At 43.0% G+C, this 18,881-nt stretch overlaps 1 long non-coding RNA gene across 1 annotated transcript in view; it reads left to right on the top strand.

Annotated features, from left to right (window-relative positions):
* LOC123518881 overlaps window positions 1-18,881 on the top strand; it is a 129,416-nt gene that overhangs the window by 39,234 nt on the left and 71,301 nt on the right. The window contains exon 2 of the long non-coding RNA XR_006678907.1: window positions 16,547-16,605. This is a non-coding gene — a long non-coding RNA (uncharacterized LOC123518881). The remainder of the gene's footprint in view (window positions 1-16,546; window positions 16,606-18,881) is intronic.

Below are 18,881 nucleotides of genomic sequence, written 5' to 3' on the forward strand. Positions count from 1 at the left end.
ACAGTAAAACGTGCTTAGAGACAGAGGCAACACTTGCATCACGAATACTATTACAACTACATTACAGCGCCAATGAAAAGGTTCTCAGTGCGTCTTTCAAGCGAAATGTGGAAATTTAAGAAGCTGTAACACTGTTTCACATTGATGTGGAAAAGCATGTAGTTACTTCATCTCCCGAAATTCCTCAATATATATTAAAGAAAAGTATCAAGCTTTCCTGGACTATTGATCACAGAAGACTTGTACTGCTGGATATATTATCACATGAGTTATGTTCTAAGTAAACAAAAATAATGAAGCGAATCTAAATAAATGAATACATAGATAACAATGATTACGATGCTCCTGACGGATATAACGATGAGATTCCACGATAACGATATAAGTTTCCACGATAACGATGCGAGTTTCCACGATCACGGTGTGATTTCAGTTTCCACGATAACAATGTGGTTCCACGATAACGTGGCGGGCGTAGTGATACCTATACGCCACTCCGGTGTTCTTATCTGCACAGGCACCAAGACGAACCCTTCCTCCCTAAGGGTCCGCCATAGCAGTCCCGTGGGCGTGAGGGCAGTGACGAGGCAACCTTGCCGCGCCTCACACGGGTCGCCATGAACAATGACCTGCCACACACCACGCCCCAGCCACTGTCATGAAGTGAGTCCTCTCACCCCTAAAGAACCCCCCCTCGTCCTGCCAGTGTCTGATGCATGGCGCACAGCGTGCCACACACCATGGTTGGATGGGCGATGACTGCTTTTCACAACTGGCGATCTTTTGCCATATGTTCTTCTATTCCCAAATTGCTTCGGTACTTCTGCCTGTCAATTCATGCACCGAATGGTATGAGATATTTTGAATTAAATATAATTTCAAAATATTCTAAAATTTGCTACACAGAAATGAGCTAACATCCGAAGGGTTCTTTGGATACTTAAATCCCAATAAGCAGTAGATAAAATCACGGAAGGGCGCACAGGTCGCATATCTAGACATTGTCCATGCCGGAGTGAAGTGTGCTGTACCACGTGTACTGTGCGTACACCACCTTGTTGAGTCGGGACAGGACCTTTTACACTCCAACAGACATCCCACTCATGTGTCTGACTCTCTAACTAGACAGCCTCTCGAAATTAAGACAAGTTTTTTCCTTATAGCTTGGAAATCAAAAGAAAAAATGTATTATCCTCTTGTTGTAGATGACAAGATGGAGCGCAGACCGCATACCAAAGGAGCTTTATGACACGTAGACCACATAACAAAGCAGCTCTGATTTTATTTTGAAAATAAGTTTATTTAGTTTATGTATAGAGTTTTAGGGAATGAACCAAAGGTTGCATATAAAATATGGTGGAAGACAGCGCATGAAATGCATCAGAAGTGAAGGAACAGCGGGGGTGGGGAAGTCTCGATCTGACAGCCTGGCGCGGGGATTTAAAAATGGCGTGCTGATCCCTTTAAAATTTAAATGTTTTCACTGTGTTTCTTAGTTGAGTTGGAGTTGTTTGAGATTAGAAAAAATTGACTTTTTGTTACTTCTGAGGGTATCCAATATGTAAAGTAATGTAACGAACGGGTTAATATGGCCTCCTCGCCCCCCCTATCTCTCTCTCTCTCTCTCTCTCTCTCTCTCTCTCTCTCTCTCTCTCTCTCTCTCTCTCTCTCTCTCTCTCTCTCTCTCTCTCTCTCTCTCTCTCTCTCTCTCTCTCTCTCTCTCTCTCTCTCTCTCTCTCTCTCTCTCTCTCTCTCTCTCTCTCTCTCATCAAACATTGTTGCTTTCTTCGCAATGATCTTGATATGTCTTAACTGTCCGGAATCTGTGAGTTGTTATGCAATGATCAAACACAACCAGACCTTTGCTCATGATCGCTGTTTTTACTTTTACATTGTCGCAAGCTTTGATACACTGCGGGAAATGTTAACAGATGGCGCTGAATACTGGAAAACAAGTTGATTATTTCACTACATACCGCTCTTCATTTTGTTTAAAGTAACCTGGGCCGTATCGCTGAGGAAAACGTTAAACTGCATGCACTAAAGGGTTTACTGAATAACACCGCCGCCTTTTCTGTGTGTGTTTTATTAAAGTGTTAATTTGCGCAAGACTATTTTATCAAGGTGAGAGGAAATCATAGCAGTGAAAAGGTGAAATATTCTAATGAAACTGACATGCGAGTAATGACGTCTTTCATCCTTCCTTTTTTCTTTTTTCCATTTTTCCTTCTTTCCGTTCCTTCTTCCCTCCTTCTTTTCGTCCTTTCTTCTTTCCTTCCTTTTCTTAGCCTTCCTTCTTCCTTGCTTTTTTTCTTAATTCTTTTCTTCTTTCCTTGCTTCCTTCCATCCTTTACTTCGTTTTTCTTTCTTCCTTCCTTCCTTCCTTCCTTTCTTCCTTCTTTCTTTATCGTTTTTCTTATTTTATATCGCCTCCCTTCCTTCCTTCCTTTTTCTTCTTTTCTTCTTTCCCTTTCTTTCCTTCTTAGCATCTTTACTTCACTTACCTATTTTCTTTCCTTCCTTCTTTTCTGCTTTCCTTCCTTTCTTCTCTCCCACCTTCCTTCCTTCCTTCCATTTTTCCTTCCTACCTTACTTACATCCTTCATTTTTTAATTATTTTCTTCCTTCCTACCTACTATACTTTGCTTTCCTTCCCTTCCCTTCCCTTCCCTTCCCTTCCTTCCTTCCCTTTCCTTCCCTTCCCTTCCCTTCCTTTCCTTTCCTTTCCTTTCCTTTCCTTTCCTTTCCTTCCTTCCTTCCTTCCTTCCTTCCCGCGCTCCCTCCCTCCCTCCCTTCTTTCCTTCCTTCCTTCCTTTCTTCCTCCTTCCTTCCCGCGCTCCCTCCCTCCCTCCCTTCTTTCCTTCCTTCCTTCCCTCCCTTCTTTCCTTCCTTCCTTCCCTCCTTCCTACCATCCTTAACTTCGCTTTCCTTCCTTCTTTCCTTCCTTCGTTTCTTCCTTCCATCCTTTACAAGGATAGTGACAGAAGATTGTCTTTACTCCACATATTTACATCTGTGTGCCCCTTTGTGCTGTGTGTGTGTGTGTGTGTGTGTGTGTGTGTGTGTGTGTGTGTGTGTGTGTGTGTGTGTGTGTGTGTGTGTGTTCATGGGCCTTATGGGAGCGCTCTGCATGGGTTAACTTTTTTTCCCTGGCCGAGTAAAAGCCATGGCTGTAAAAACACGTAATGGATTGAGTGACGAGGACGATAACCAACTTCCCTCATTAGACAAGAACTCTGGGGCCGGGAGAGAGAGAGAGAGAGAGAGAGAGAGAGAGAGAGAGAGAGAGAGAGAGAGAGACTTAAGATTAGATTCGACCCACGACTTCTCTCGCCCTCTCTCTCTCTCTCTCTCTCTCTCTCTCTCTCTCTCTCTCTTGTTTTCATTCTGGTTAACTTTTTTTATTCTTGCCTTGTGACATTCTCCATCTTTTTTTTCAAGTTTTCAAATGTCAAATTGCTTTCTGTCATTTTTTCCATTTTTGCAGGACATGGTAGTTGTGATAGTGGTGGTGGCGGTGGTGGTGGTGGTTGTACGGTGATGGTGGTGATGGTATTGGTGGTGGTGGTGGTAGATGTAGTAGTAGTAATAGTAGTAATGTAGTAGTAGTAGTAGTAGTAGTAGTAGTAGTAGTAGTAGTAGTAGAAGTAGTAGGATGAATAATAGTAATGTTGTGGTGGTTGCAGTAGTAGTAGTAGTAGTAGTAGTAGTAGTAGTAGTAGTAGTAGTAGTAGTAGTAGTAGTACTAGTGGCAGTAGAAGTAGTAGTAGTAGTAGTAGTAGTAGTAGTAGTAGTAGTAGTAGTAGTAGTAGTAATAGTTGAAGTAGTAATGATAGTAGTACGAGCAGAAGTTTTAGTAGCAATAATAGTATTGCATAGTTGGGCGCAATAACGAAAAAAAGTGTATAGGGATAACCAATAATTCGATAACGTGAACCTTATCGGCAATAACCGATAATCAATAACTGTGATAAATATATCACCCAATAACTGATAACTGAAGAATTGATAAATCCAAAATCCTGATGTTAGTAACGACATTGATATTTCAAATATGAAAAACCGATGAATCCAAATTTATTTATGTATGGGAAAAATCATATATACTCAATGTTTAGCTTGTCTCTTCGCTAATGACAAGCACTGCTTTAAGTAAAATAACTATGTTCTATCTTGAATGTTCAAAGCTTCAACATACTCGTGTTCCGAAACTAAAATATTACGATAATGAATAAACTACAAAAAGAATGTTTGCCTGAAACATCGACCCGCTATATAGGCACGCAAGACACAAGCTGAAGAGCAGGAGAAGGTAAGAGAGATGGATTTATGAGAGTATGAAAACGGTTTGTAAGGCACACAGGAGAATAACAGACATTCCGTGTAGGAAAAAAAATAATAAAGAGGACGATGGGAAACGTCTGAATATTGTGTTGAAAATATGAAAATATCATGAAAGGATGCTGAATGCTGTTCCTAATTACAGTAGTGTGGAATGTGTGAGACAGTTCTTCCCAGGCCATTAGAAACAAGGTAACAGTCATGCGTGGCCAGGGGAGAGTTGTCCAAGGTAGGATTGGTGGTTGTCAAGGATGTCAAGGATCATCATGAGGTGTGGCCAGGGAGATGTGGCCTAGGTGTTGTCATCAGGTGTGGCCAGGACAGATGTGGCCTAGGTGTTGTCATCAGGTGTGGCCAGGAGATGTGGCCTAGGTGTTGTCATCAGGTGTGGCCAGGACAGATGTGGCCTAGGTGTTGTCATCAGGTGTGGCCAGGGGAGATGTGGCCTAGGTGTTGTCATCAGGTGTGGCCAGGGAAGATGTGGCCTAGGTGTTGTCATCAGGTGTGGCCAGGACAGATGTGGCCTAGGTGTTGTCATCAGGTGTGGCCAGGGGAGATGTGGCCTAGGTGTTGTCATCAGGTGTGGCCAGGACAGATGTGGCCTAGGTGTTGTCATCAGGTGTGGCCAGGGGAGATGTGGCCTAGGTGTTGTCATCAGGTGTGGCCAGGACAGATGTGGCCTAGGTGTTGTCATCAGGTGTGGCCAGGACAGATGTGGCCTAGGTGTTGTCATCAGGTGTGGCCAGGGGAGATGTGGCCTAGGTGTTGTCATGAAGTGTGGCCAGGGGAGATGTGGCCTAGGTGTTGTCATCAGGTGTGGCCAGGACAGATGTGGCCTAGGTGTTGTCATCAGGTGTGGCCAGGGGAGATGTGGCCTAGGTGTTGTCATCAGGTGTGGCCAGGGGAGATGTGGCCTAGGTGTTGTCATAAGGTGTGGCCAGGACAGATGTGGCCTAGGTGTTGTCATCAGGTGTGGCCAGGGAGATGTGGCCTAGGTGTTGTCATCAGGTGTGGCCAGGAGATGTGGCCTAGGTGTTGTCATGAGGTGTGGCCAGGGGAGATGTGGCCTAGGTGTTGTCATCAGGTGTGGCCAGGGGAGATGTGGCCTAGGTGTTGTCATCAGGTGTGGCCAGGACAGATGTGGCCTAGGTGTTGTCATCAGGTGTGGCCAGGACAGATGTGGCCTAGGTGTTGTCATCAGGTGTGGCCAGGGGAGATGTGGCCTAGGTGTTGTCATGAAGTGTGGCCAGGGGAGATGTGGCCTAGGTGTTGTCATCAGGTGTGGCCAGGGGAGATGTGGCCTAGGTGTTGTCATCAGGTGTGGCCAGGAGATGTGGCCTAGGTGTTGTCATCAGGTGTGGCCAGGGAGATGTGGCCTAGGTGTTGTCATCAGGTGTGGCCAGGACAGATGTGGCCTTGGTGTTGTCATCAGGTGTGGCCAGGGGAGATGTGGCCTAGGTGTTGTCATCAGGTGTGGCCAGGGAGATGTGGCCTAGGTGTTGTCATCAGGTGTGGCCAGGGGAGATGTGGCCTAGGTGTTGTCATCAGGTGTGGCCAGGACAGATGTGGCCTTGGTGTTGTTATGAGGTGTGGCCTAGGTGTTGTCATCAGGTGTGGCCAGGGGAGATGTGGCCTAGGTGTTGTCATGAAGTGTGGCCAGGGGAGATGTGGCCTAGGTGTTGTCATCAGGTGTGGCCAGGGGAGATGTGGCCTAGGTGTTGTCATCAGGTGTGGCCAGGGGAGATGTGGCCTAGGTGTTGTCATCAGGTGTGGCCAGGACAGATGTGGCCTAGGTGTTGTCATCAGGTGTGGCCAGGGGAGATGTGGCCTAGGTGTTGTCATCAGGTGTGGCCAGGAGATGTGGCCTAGGTGTTGTCATCAGGTGTGGCCAGGGGAGATGTGGCCTAGGTGTTGTCATCAGGTGTGGCCAGGACAGATGTGGCCTTGGTGTTGTTATGAGGTGTGGCCTAGGTGTTGTCATGAAGTGTGGCCAGGGGAGATGTGGCCTAGGTGTTGTCATCAGGTGTGGCCAGGGGAGATGTGGCCTAGGTGTTGTTATCAGGTGTGGCCAGGGGAGATGTGGCCTAGGTGTTGTTATCAGGTGTGGCCAGGGGAGATGTGGCCTAGGTGTTGTCATCAGGTGTGGCCAGGAGATGTGGCCTAGGTGTTGTTATCAGGTGTGGCCAGGAGATGTGGCCTAGGTGTTGTCATCAGGTGTGGCCAGGGAGATGTGGCCTAGGTGTTGTCATCAGGTGTGGCCAGGGAGATGTGGCCTAGGTGTTGTCATCAGGTGTGGCCAGGAGATGTGGCCTAGGTGTTGTCATCAGGTGTGGCCAGGGAGATGTGGCCTAGGTGTTGTTATCAGGTGTGGCCAGGGAGATGTGGCCTAGGTGTTGTCATCAGGTGTGGCCAGGAGATGTGGCCTAGGTGTTGTCATCAGGTGTGGCCAGGAGATGTGGCCTAGGTGTTGTCATCAGGTGTGGCCAGGGGAGATGTGGCCTAGGTGTTGTCATCAGGTGTGGCCAGGACAGATGTGGCCTTGGTGTTGTTATGAGGTGTGGCCTAGGTGTTGTCATGAAGTGTGGCCAGGGGAGATGTGGCCTAGGTGTTGTCATCAGGTGTGGCCAGGGGAGGTTTGGCTTGTTTAGTCGTCATCAGGCTCTCTCGTCTGTCCTGCCACTCATCACAATACCCGCGAACACCCTCCTTTCAATCACAGCCTCACTCACTCTCTCCTAATACCCACGGAACACTCACCTCCTTCCCCAACACCAGAAATACTTCAAGACACTTCAGACATCACTAACAGTGCTAATTAATACACGTATCAGTAGCTGTGATAGTAGCACTAAACTGACTTTGAATTCAATAGTTCATTAGCCACACGTCTCTACACTGTGGAATTAAGTTGTCTTTATAAAGAATAGAGCTATATAGCTAAGCCCATTCAAAGAGAACATTTGTATTAAGCCCCTTGTGATAAGATAAATGAATAGAGCCTGATGTGACGCTTAATGTTATAATGATGTGAAACATTTGTAATGATAGCTTTAGTCATTTTCATTATGATATTGCTAGCAGTAACAATAACAACCTATATAAATAATGATCGTGGTTATAATACAGTAATAATCATAAGAAAAGAAACACAAAAAGAACAAGTAGTAATACAACAGCAATATTAATAATGATAATTGTGATAATGATAATCTTAATAATAATAATAATAATGATAATAATGATAATAATAATAGTAATGATACAAGATACAAGAATTAAGACATGATAATAATTTGTTATATGACAGTAAGATTCTCTCTGTGTGTTTGTCCCTCCCTTTGTCGGTGTCCTCCAGTCTGTCTGTCTGAAATAATGCTTGCGTCTCAGTCTAGTGTCTCAAATCCCGCCAGACGTTTGTGCCTGCAAGTAATACCAGAAATACTCTTACGTCTATTACAATAAGAAGAGCAATAATAATAGTGATAATGATGACAATGGAGGAGGAGGTGAAGAGAAACACAGGTGTGGGGTTCTCTTCACCTCCTCCTCCAACTTGTCTGAATGTCTGAATGTCTGAACAAATGATGACAATGAAAATAGTAAACGAGATACCTTGTAGTAAGAATAAATAGTAATAGTAAGAGTATAAGTAATAGTAGTAGTAATATAGTAGTAGTAGTAGTAGTAGTAGTAGTAGTAGTAGTAGTGAGAGTAAGTAGCAATAGTAGTAACAGTAATAGTGACTGTTGTTGTTGTAGTTGCAATTGTTAGAGGTGGTGATGGTGGTGATGACGTTATTATTGTATTTGTTTTAGCACTATTTTACTTTCCCTTTCAATTATTATTATCATTGTAATCATTATTATTATTATTATTACTATTATTACTACTATCACTACTATTACTATCGTTATGTATGTTACTGTATCTCCCAACGTCAATATTTCCCTTTTTATTCGTAGTTACCTTCCAAAATCCTCTTTTACATTCTCTCTTCCTTCTTACTTCCTTCCTTATTTTTCCCATCTTTTTTTATCCTTCCTCCCTTCTTTTCATCTTTCCTTTTCTTCCTCCGCCATGTTAAAAATGATAATATTTTATTTTCATCTCACAAAGTAGTTTTAATATAGGATTATCTGGGATGAAATCTAATGTGCATGGGATCTATAATTTAATCTCTCTCTCTCTCTCTCTCTCTCTCTCTCTCTCTCTCTCTCTCTCTCTCTCTCTCTCTCTCTCTCTCTCTCTCTCTCTCTCTCTCTCTCTCTCTCTCTCTCTCTCTTGCCTTCGACGAATGTATTACCTCCAATCATTGCAGAGAGAGAGAGAGAGAGAGAGAGAGAGAGAGAGAGAGAGAGAGAGAGAGAGAGAGAGAGAGAGAGAGAGAGAACTAGCCAGCCAACAAGACAGGCAGGCAGGCTAACAGAAGGAAAGTTATAGAAGGGACACACGAAAACAAATGAATAAACATGGCGAGATAAACAGAAGGAGGAGGTTGGAGAGAGAGAGAGAGAGAGAGAGAGAGAGAGAGAGAGAGAGAGAGAGAGAGAGATGATAAGAAATGGAAAACGGGGAATAGAAGAGGAATAATAGAGAAAGGGAGGGAAAGAAGATGAAGAACAAGAGAAGGATAGAGAGAAAATAGGAAGAAACAGTGGATAAGAAGAAATATAAGGAGGAGGAGGAGGAAGAGGAGGAAGAGGAAGAGGAAGAGAATAAGAAAGTCAGATACATGTAAAAAGACAATAGAAGTAGAAGAAAAGAAAGAGAAGAAAGAGAAGAAAGAAAACGAATAACAGAAAGGAGAAGAGAGGAAAAAAAAAACACATTAATCTGAAACAGGAGGAGGAGGAGGAAGAAAGGGAGAGAAGCTGTAGAAATGAAGAGGAGAAAATGAAAAGAAGTCGGTTATCAGAATTATATAAGAAGAAAGAAAGGGAAGAGAAGTTAGAAGATAAAGGAGAATAAAGAGGAGAAGAAAGAGAACAGTCATAAGGAAAGCAGGAGATAAACAGAAGAGAGGAAATAAAGAAGAAAATTAAGGAAATGACAGAGGAGAAAAAGGGAGTGTATACAGTCATAAGGAAAACAATAGATGAAGAGAAGGGAGAGAAAAGAAGAGAAAGAGAAAAAGAGAAAGGAAGGAGAAATAGGGGGATGGTAATCAGACGAGGAAAATAATAGATGAGAAGAAGAGAATGAAGAAAAGAAAGAGGAGGAAGAAGAAGGAAGAAAGGACGGTAACCAGAGATAAAAAAATAACAGAAGAGAATGAAGGAGAGAGAGAGAGAGAGAGAGAGAGAGAGAGAGAGAGAGAGAGAGAGAGAGAGAGAGAGAGAAAGGAGGAGGAAGAAAGGAAAGTAATCAAACATAAGAAAAACAGTAGATGGAGAAGAGAATGAAGAAAAGAAAAAGGAGAAAGAAGAAGGAGGAGGAGGAGGAGGAGGAGGAGGGGCCGGGGCCAGGCTGCGACCCTATGATAGGATTTACCTCGACTCTCTCACTAAAAATCTGGGAAAATTGAAATCCATTTTCCTCGGAAGGCACTTTTATGGGTTTTTAATTTTGCGATGTTTCCGCCAGAGTTATTCCCGACATAATCTCCCTACGGCGCCTCTGACTGACTGACTGACTGCCTGACTGACTGACTGACTGGCTGGCTGACTGACCGAGGGAGAGAGACTAAGAGAGAGAGAGCTGTCTGCCTTTCTAACGTCTACCCTACTACAGAGTTCCATCCATCCATCCATCTACCCTTCCAGCAGTCCTGTACCATCCGTCCACCCTCCTTCCTTCCTTCCCTCCCGTTCCCAGTGGACCTAAGGAAGGGGAAAAGTCAGGGGCCTATCAGGGATGCGGCTTTGCGCCCTGTAATTGGGTGTGGTGAAGCGAGAGAGAGCAAGCGGGTGGTGGGTGGGAGCAGTGGTAGTGGTGGTGGTAGGGAAGTGCTGTGGAGTGTCCTGTGCCCGCCTACACAAGTACTTCTTTCCTCCCCACATGTCCTTTTTATGTCCTATTACTCCTCCATGTCTCTCTCGTGTCCATCCAGTGCTCGCGTTTATTTATTTTATTTATTTATTTATCATTTTTATGTCCACACAACAGCGTACGTACGTCTTTCTACCTCGTGTCCTACAGTCTCCCAGCTTCGTCTCTTCTCCTGCAGCTGTGTGTCCCCGTGTGTCTTCCTGTGTCCTGTTATTCCTTCATGCCCGCCCCGTGTTGTCCGTGTCCGTGTTTTTATAGTGTGATTTATGTACGTTGTGTATGACGGTCGTGCAGCCTTCGTTCGTGTTCTTGGCTTATTCCTTATCCCGCTGCTTCTCTTTCCTTTGTTATTTCTTTTGCGTGTATCTTTTTTCTCTTCCATGTGCTCTTTTTGCTTCTCTCTCTCTCTCTCTCTCTCTCTCTCTCTCTCTCTCTCTCTCTCTCTCTCTCTCTCTCTCTCTCTCTCTCTCTCTCTCTCTCTCTCTCTCTCTCTCTCTCTCGTTGTTTTGCTTCTCCTCCCTCTTTTTTGTCAGTTTTTCTTTTTTATTTATTTTTTCTGGTGTTTTTTTTATATTTCCTTCTCTTTATTCATCTCTTTTTATCTTTCTCTCTTCTTTACTTGATATCTTGTTCTCTGTCTCCTTCTCTCCTATGTTCTTTCTATCTTCTAATTCACATCTTTAGCAATATCTTTCTTTTCACCTCCTTCGATGTATATTCTTTGTTCTTCCTCTTCACACTTTCCATTATCAACTTTCCTCTGTATCTCCTTCGTTCAATCCTCCCTGGGTTTCTTTCTTCATCCCTCTTATCAGTTCTTCCTATTCCTTCTTTCTTACTTACTCTACTTCCTATATTTCCTTCTTTTTATCCTTTCCTCAATCGTTCCTCCATATCTTTGTCTCCTCTACTGCAATATTTCTCTTTTCTCTCCGTCAGGTCTTCCTTGGTATTCTCTGTCTCTATTATTTCTTTCCTTCTTCGTTAATCTCTCTCTCTCTCTCTCTCTCTCTCTCTCTCTCTCTCTCTCTCTCTCTCTCTCTCTCTCTCTCTCTCTCTCTCTCTCTCTCTCTCTTCAAATCACTTTTTTAGCTTTTTTCCTTCAATGGTTTCTCTCTTTCTCTTTGAATTTCTATTTAGTAAATGTTTGTCTTCCATCATAGTTTTGTCCTTTAATTGTTGCTTCCACGTCACCGCTGCATGACTCTCCGCACTCACACGTCGCGAACTGTCTGCCTTTTTCCTTCTGCGTCACCATTCTGGGATATTCTATTGGTGTTGCGTCACTAGTGCGTCATCTTCACCTGCATTGCTCTCTGGTGTGTCACGTTTTAGCGGCGTCACACTGATTACACACGGCGTGACTCTCTGAAACTCACTAACTTGCTACAACTTGCTCTAAATTAGTCGTGCGTCTTATCTTAATGTTCAATTATGATTCAGCATTGAAGGGATTAAGCACACCACACAGAACATGGAAATCACAGCACTGCAACACCATCCGAGCACAACACCCTATAGTCACATAAGATCACTCGAAAAAAATTACACCAAAACATCACACAAGCGTCACACTACACTACACGCACGCAACACCACTAAAAAAAAAAATAATAACATCACACTCACGTCTCTTTAAACCTCACAACACGACACACACGCAACCAACAACAACAGTAACACCGCCACATCACAAAATCGTCACCGCTGGCCGTGCTGTATCGTATCATATCGTACCTTATCTTATCGCGTCACACTGCGTCCCTCGTCTCGCCACTTCGCGCCTCACCGGATCATTTTAATTGGGTGAAAAAAAGTAAAGTTCACGAGGAGGGGATAGAAAGGAAATACGAGGATGATCCATATTAGGAGCAAGTCAGCGTGAGTAATAGGGAAGGAACCCGGGAATTATTTTAAAAAAGGGAGGAGCGTGTGGTGTTTTGGCAGACATTACTTCAATTAGCGGCCCGGCAGGTGAGGCAGCCACGTCCGTGTTCCTGTTGGGCTGTGTTTGCCTTCACTTGTTACTCATTTTTTGGTTAACTTTATGGATTTGCTGGTTTTTGTCTATGTTTTTGTGTTCTGTAAAAAAAAGAGTAAGGAAAAGAAAGGAAAAAAAATTTAAGCGTCTGATTTGACTCCATATTGGCTATTTCTTTATTGTGTTTGTTTTTATTAGTTTTATTTTCTTTATTCATGAATGTATTTTAGCATTATTAGCTTGTCATCGTGGAAGAAAAACAACGCTTCGATATTTAACTAATTAATTCCTAATTTGTTTATTGCGATACAGTTATTTACTTATATATTGGTTGTTCATTGCGAAAGGGGAAAAAAAATCGTTTAAATATTTGTCTAATTAACTACGTATGTGCAAGCCGATCTGAATTTTGCGCATTTCAACTTAAGATTTACTAACTTCTATGAATTAATTGTTTTTTTTTTTTTTTGTTTTTTGTTTTTACGTAGGGAAGAGGGCCAGCCAAGGGCAAAAAAAAAAAAAGAAAAAAAAAAGGCCCACTTGAGCGCTGGCTCTCCAAAGAGTGCAAAAAGTGCCAAAACCGTCAGCCAGGGATTAGGGGAGCAAATGCCTCGATACCTCCCTCTTAAAAGAAGACAAGTTGTAGAAATTCGGAAATACAGATGCAGGGAGGGAGTTCCAGAGTTTACCAGAGAAAGGTATGAATGATTGAGAGTACTGGTGAACTCTTGCATTAGAGAGTTGGACAGAATAGGGATGAAAGGAAGAAGAAAGCCTTGTTTATCTATTTATAGCTAAAGTTTCCATTTGTCATTGTAACAATTCAAGTCACATTCATAGATCGTTTGTGAATTGTGCGTTCATTATCTACCATTAAATTGTTTCTTCACCTGTACATGTTTTATTCATTCAAGTAATGAATTGACCCAAGGTGGAGAATGTTTCAGTATTTCACTAATTAACGAGAACTCCGTGACTGTATGGCTGATATTTTCCATTATTTTCAGACGTTATTATTTCTATTATCATTTCAAGAGTACAATTTTTTCTGTTTATTCTCTCCCCGCAGCGTAATGCATGTCTGTGTTGAGTTTATAGATAGATAGATAGATAGGAAAATAGATGGAGAAGTAGACAGGTACACATACATACCTGCCTACATACATACATACACACATACATACATATATACATTTCAATAACAATATAGTAAACAGAGATTCTAACACTCTATACACACTGAGACAAAGACAAATTAGGCTGTATAGACGTGACAGGTAAAAAGTCTCATTAGTGAATTAATAGGTATGCATCCATCTAATTTGTGACTAATTAGATTTGGTAGTTAGTTGATTATTTTGTTTGTTTAGCCGGGCACGTCCTCCGGTAGTTAGCCCGTTGTTTGTGTCGTGAGTTGTGTCCTGTCCCGGGCGTGGTGCTGGCAGGACATCACCGTCAGTGTCAGTGTCCTACAAACAGCCACGACCTTTTCTTGTTTATCTATTTATGTCTCTTTCCCTATGTCCGCAGTGGGGCTGTCCACGAGGCTGTCCCTTCCCTCCAGCGGCCAACGGGATTAAAAGTGTGAATGGTGTGTGTGTGTGTGTGTGTGTGTGTGTGTGTGTGTGTGTGTGTGTGTGTGTGTAATTCACCTCGGTCGCCTGCTGGTCACCCAGCCAGTCTTCCCCATTACGGAGCGAGCTCAGAGCTCATAGACCGATCTTCGAGTAGGACTGAGACCACAACACACTCCACACACCGGGAAAACGAGGCCACAACCCCTCCAGTTACATCCCGTACCTATTTACTGCTAGGTGAACAGGGACCACACATTAAGAGGCTTGCCCATTTGCCTCGCCGCGCCGGGACTCGAACCCGGCCCTCTCGATTGTGAGTCGAGCGTGCTAACCACTACACTACGCGGTGTGTGTGTGTGTGTGTGTGTGTGTGTGTGTGTGTGTGTGTGTGTGTGTGTGTGTGTGGTATAAGATTAGTCAAAAGAGTGGGACAAATGTCTTGAAACCTCCTCTTAAAAGAAGTCAAGTCGTAGGAAGATGGAAATACAGAAGCAGGCAGGGAGTTCCAGAGTTTACCAGAGAAAGGTATGAATGATTGAGAGTACTGGTTAACTCTTGCATCAGGGAGTTGGACAGAATAAGTATGAGAGAAAGAAGAAAGCCTTGTGCAGCGAGGCTGCAAGAGAAGGGGAGGCATGCACTTAGCTAGATCAGTAGAGCAGTTAGCGTGAAAATAGCGATTAAAGATAGAAGATAAAATAAAGACATGGGGCCGAATTGTGTAGTGTAGTATTAACACTCTGGTATACTTGTATACTACAGAGGTAGATTTCTATGTTATTCATTTTCGTTTTATTTACTTTATTTGTTTCCCTCCTGTGTGGGGGAGTGATAGACGGCAACGTAGATTATTTTTCGCACCATATTTTGTATCAGGTTGGTCTTCACGCGGAAGAAGAAGAGAAATAAGCCTCCCGGTCCCAGCACGCCCCGCGCCGCCCACGTGCTGGCAAAGAAGCAGTAAAAGACCCGACGCCACGCCAGTCGTGAGCCGCAGCGGGAGCCACAAAGCCTGGCAGGTGATGAGCCTCCACTGGCTCGCTCGTCATTAACTCGACACGCAATTTAATCATCTCAAGTGATTATCACATTTTAATTTATTAATTTCCCCTTGTTAACCTGGACCAACGAGGCTGAAAATTAAGCTCATTGGTGAGCTGGAAGTTTCTCCATCAGCTGATTGGCCTGCAGGTTCTTGATGGAGTGGCGGAGGAGGAGGAGGAGGAGGAGGAGGAGGAGGAGGAGGAGGAGGAGGAGGAGGAGGACGTGTGGGAGTAAAGACGATACAGAAGGAGAAACATTGAAGAAGCAATATAGTTTTAGTTTGAACATACGAGGAGTGAGCGGGAAAGCTTTATGGTTTGTTAATTATGAAGAAGCTCCTTGGAACAGGTTTTATGTTCCAGTCTATGTCTGTATCTTTGACCATTTTTGTCCCTCCTCCCTTCAGTCCTCGCGCCTTCCCTCCGCCAGCCCGCCTGTCCATCCTCTACGCCATTAGGGATTGACCTGACTTGTCCATGTCGGGTTTCCCTTCTAATAGCGGTCACATTATCTCTAACCTCATTGTGCTCCATAATCCATTGTGTGCCTTTGCTGTCCGCCATTATTACGTCTTGCTTCAGTGTCTTCATTTGGTCGGAAGGCTCCTGTGGTGTACAGCATTTTACGTCACACGCAGGAGTAAGGCAGGAGTGGCGAAGCAAGTAGTGATGGCAGAGTTTAATAATTCAACAGACTCACTCTATGTTTTAACGTTTCCTATTTATATAACGTCCTTTGAGTTGTCAAGAATCTAGCAGTTTTTAGATTTTGTGAGAGCACTGTGAGCATGTTAAAGGACTTGAGGTTGAGAGAAAGCAAACACTGTGCGAGTGAGTGCGGCGCAGCAGGTTATTTGACTACTGACACACAGCACAGCAACATTCGCAGACGTCCTCCCTTCCTGAAAGAAAAGAAACACATTACTGTCCACCACGTTTTCCGCAGGTCCTTTTATCGGAAGGGTTATGCACTGACTATCTCATGTCCATGCTCTCATAATAACGCAAGACCATATATACTAAAAATGAGAAAATTAGGTAATCTACAAAAAAGCACAAGGCTGACTCGTATCAGTCCCTACGTGGAACATACCTATCTGTTTCTATCTATTATTTTCATCCATTCATTTTCATCCATCCACTCTTTTCCAGCTTCTTAATGATTCAACACTAACAACATAATTAATGCATCTATTCCATTCATCTAATACTGTATTCCACAACCATTTCCTTAGTATGTGCTTTTTAAATTTATCGTAACCAAACTCGAGGTTGTTACATGATCCTTGCTCTATCCTGATTACTGATATGAAAATTTTGTTGATGTCGTCCTTGTTTTATCGTCTCTTCCATATAAAGACTTCTATCTGTTTAGCCATTCTCCTTTGTAATGATTCGAACAGACATAGATTCGTCCCATGATGTGAAGACCAGAACTGCACAACATAATATTTAGATTTTACCAAGCAGTTCTGGTTATAACTAATGAGGCAGATTTTTTTTTTTTTTATTCACACGTGCAATTAACTGAAATATTCGAGAAAAATCCAACATGAAGGCAAAAAGAAATTCCAAGAAGCATCTGATGTGATCTATTTTTTCTTTCAATCTCCCAGGAAGCGACAGACGAGCTGGCCGGTATGGTGAGGCTGAGGCGCGACTGTACAGCAGACGAGTAAGTACACTGGCATTCCTGAGCACCTGATTAGTGATACGAACGTTGTCATACGCATATTCACTCTGCTTTCCCGCCCCCTGCGATCTGATAGTGAGCCGGGCACCTTCAGTTACCCTTGCGATGATATTTGAATAACAGGACTATTCTGCTAATGACTGATAATGACAATACGACCAGTTAATGATACACCGACATAAAACTACAGCCACTACAAGGTGTCAGCTCCTCCATCACTCCCTTCACTCCCTTTCCTCGTAATGTTAAAGCTTAAACTTGTGTCATTTTTTATTAAGCTTGAGGTGGGTACTCTATAAGGCTTGAGTCACCCACGCCTCGATTTTTTTTACAAACATTATCGATTTTTTTTTATCTTATCAATTTGTTGTATTATATTTTTGTTTTTGTTTTTATTTTTTTTTTTATTTATTTATTTTTTCATGATCTGTGTCTGACTTGATTTCAGTGTGAGACAGTGTGAGAGTGTAGGCACCGTTTTCTGTTTGATTGTTTATTTATATATTCATTATTATTATTATTATTATTATTATTATTATTATTATTATTATTATCATTATTATTGCTGCTGTTGTTGTTGTTGTTGTTGTTGTTGTTGTTGTTATTGTTTTTGTTATTTTTATTGTTTTTATTTTATCATTATTATTTTTGTTGTTTATTTTCGTAAATGTTTAATTATTTGTTTATTTACTGTGTGTGTGTGTGTGTGTGTGTGTGTGTGTGAGACAGAGAAATCTATGAAGGTAATAATCAGGTTGGTGGAGGCCAGGCTGCGGTGGGCTGTGTCTGAGGGGCTGCTGTTTCCAAGGTGTGCTGCCGCAACACATATACAAACTTACAATAATTATTATTCGTCAGAGTATAAAGATTTTTTTTTTTAATGGATTGTTTCCGTGGATATAAAAATTCATCAGAGCGATATCGGGGATTTAGTTTTAATCCAGATTTCAAAAGACTATCACGAAATTGTCTGTCATGGAGCGCCGGGCTGTGCTGTGATGACGAGCTGCTGTGCTTATGATCCTGTGTTCATGCTGCAGTGTTCACAATGCGTTCACGTTGAACTGTGTTATCAGTTTACTGTGCTCATGCTGTTGTATGTTTACGCAGCGCTGTGTTCAAGAAGAGCTGTATTTATGTCGTTAACGGTGTGCAGCGTTCATGCTAAGCTGTTTTCAGACCATGGCTGCTGCAGTGTCTCTTGGGAGGTGACCTGCAAGCCACAGTAGCAACTCACAGAACATGTAGCTCGCGACCAAAAATTTCCCGGGGTACTGGAAATACATACTACACACTGGTTAGGGGCAGCGGGAATACCTTGCGTCACACTTATTAATTGTTAATGACGAGGCCTCGACGCCAAGCCCTTGACGACCCAGATTAACCCACGGCGTACACGATACACTGTCTGATGCTTTGCTGCTGGAGACGCCACAACCACTGCTGTCAGAAGCCAATGAGGAAAGGAGAGGAAGGCGGGGTTCACGTGGTATCACTATGCATACTTGTACGTAGCGGGATATACAGTATAAAAAGCCAGCTTAAAGTTCCTTACAGTACTTAAGCCCTCAGAAATCGTGAGAGTTAAAGACCTGAGATGACTCTTACTGGTAGTGTATAACAAGAGCCAACCAGTATTTTCAGTCATTCGTCTTTTTTTTTTTTATACCATGTGTGCTTTTCACGGAAATTTCTGGGCTAAAGGGGACACTTTTTTAGGCTACCTCCTATCTCAAAGCTCACCCGATAGGAAACCGTTGCCCCGAGTGAGGAAGCCCAACCTACATTCGGATCGTGGACAGGATTCGAACCCGTGCGCTTGGAGACCCCTCGGACCCCAAAGCACGCATGGTTCCTCTGTACCACGGCTGCCCCATTTTTCTGCTCAACCGTAAGACTCTCTGTCTACTTCTGCATTTCCCGTTTTCTATAACCTAAACTCTTGCAATAGTGAAGTTTCAAAGGTTTTTCCTCAATTCTTTTGTATTTATATCTGACTTTTATTTGGAAACTGGAGCCTCAGTGGTCCTTTTTCTCCCCTTATTTTCTTCTGAACTCTAATACTTTGGCTAGTATTTTCATGTCCTTAGCATTACCTGCGTTCTTCTGCATTTCCTCCACTCTTTAGGGCGATTTCATAAGTTACCCATCAACTTTCAATATTTGTACCTGTGACGAGTTTCAGTGGGACATTATTTTTTTTCTTATTTTCCTTGTAAGCCCTGTTCCCCTTAGCTGGCGTCCCTCATGTCAAGAAA

The sequence above is a fragment of the Portunus trituberculatus genome, chromosome 44, assembly GCF_017591435.1.
Source record: "Portunus trituberculatus isolate SZX2019 chromosome 44, ASM1759143v1, whole genome shotgun sequence".
NCBI classification, from domain to species: domain Eukaryota; kingdom Metazoa; phylum Arthropoda; class Malacostraca; order Decapoda; family Portunidae; genus Portunus; species Portunus trituberculatus.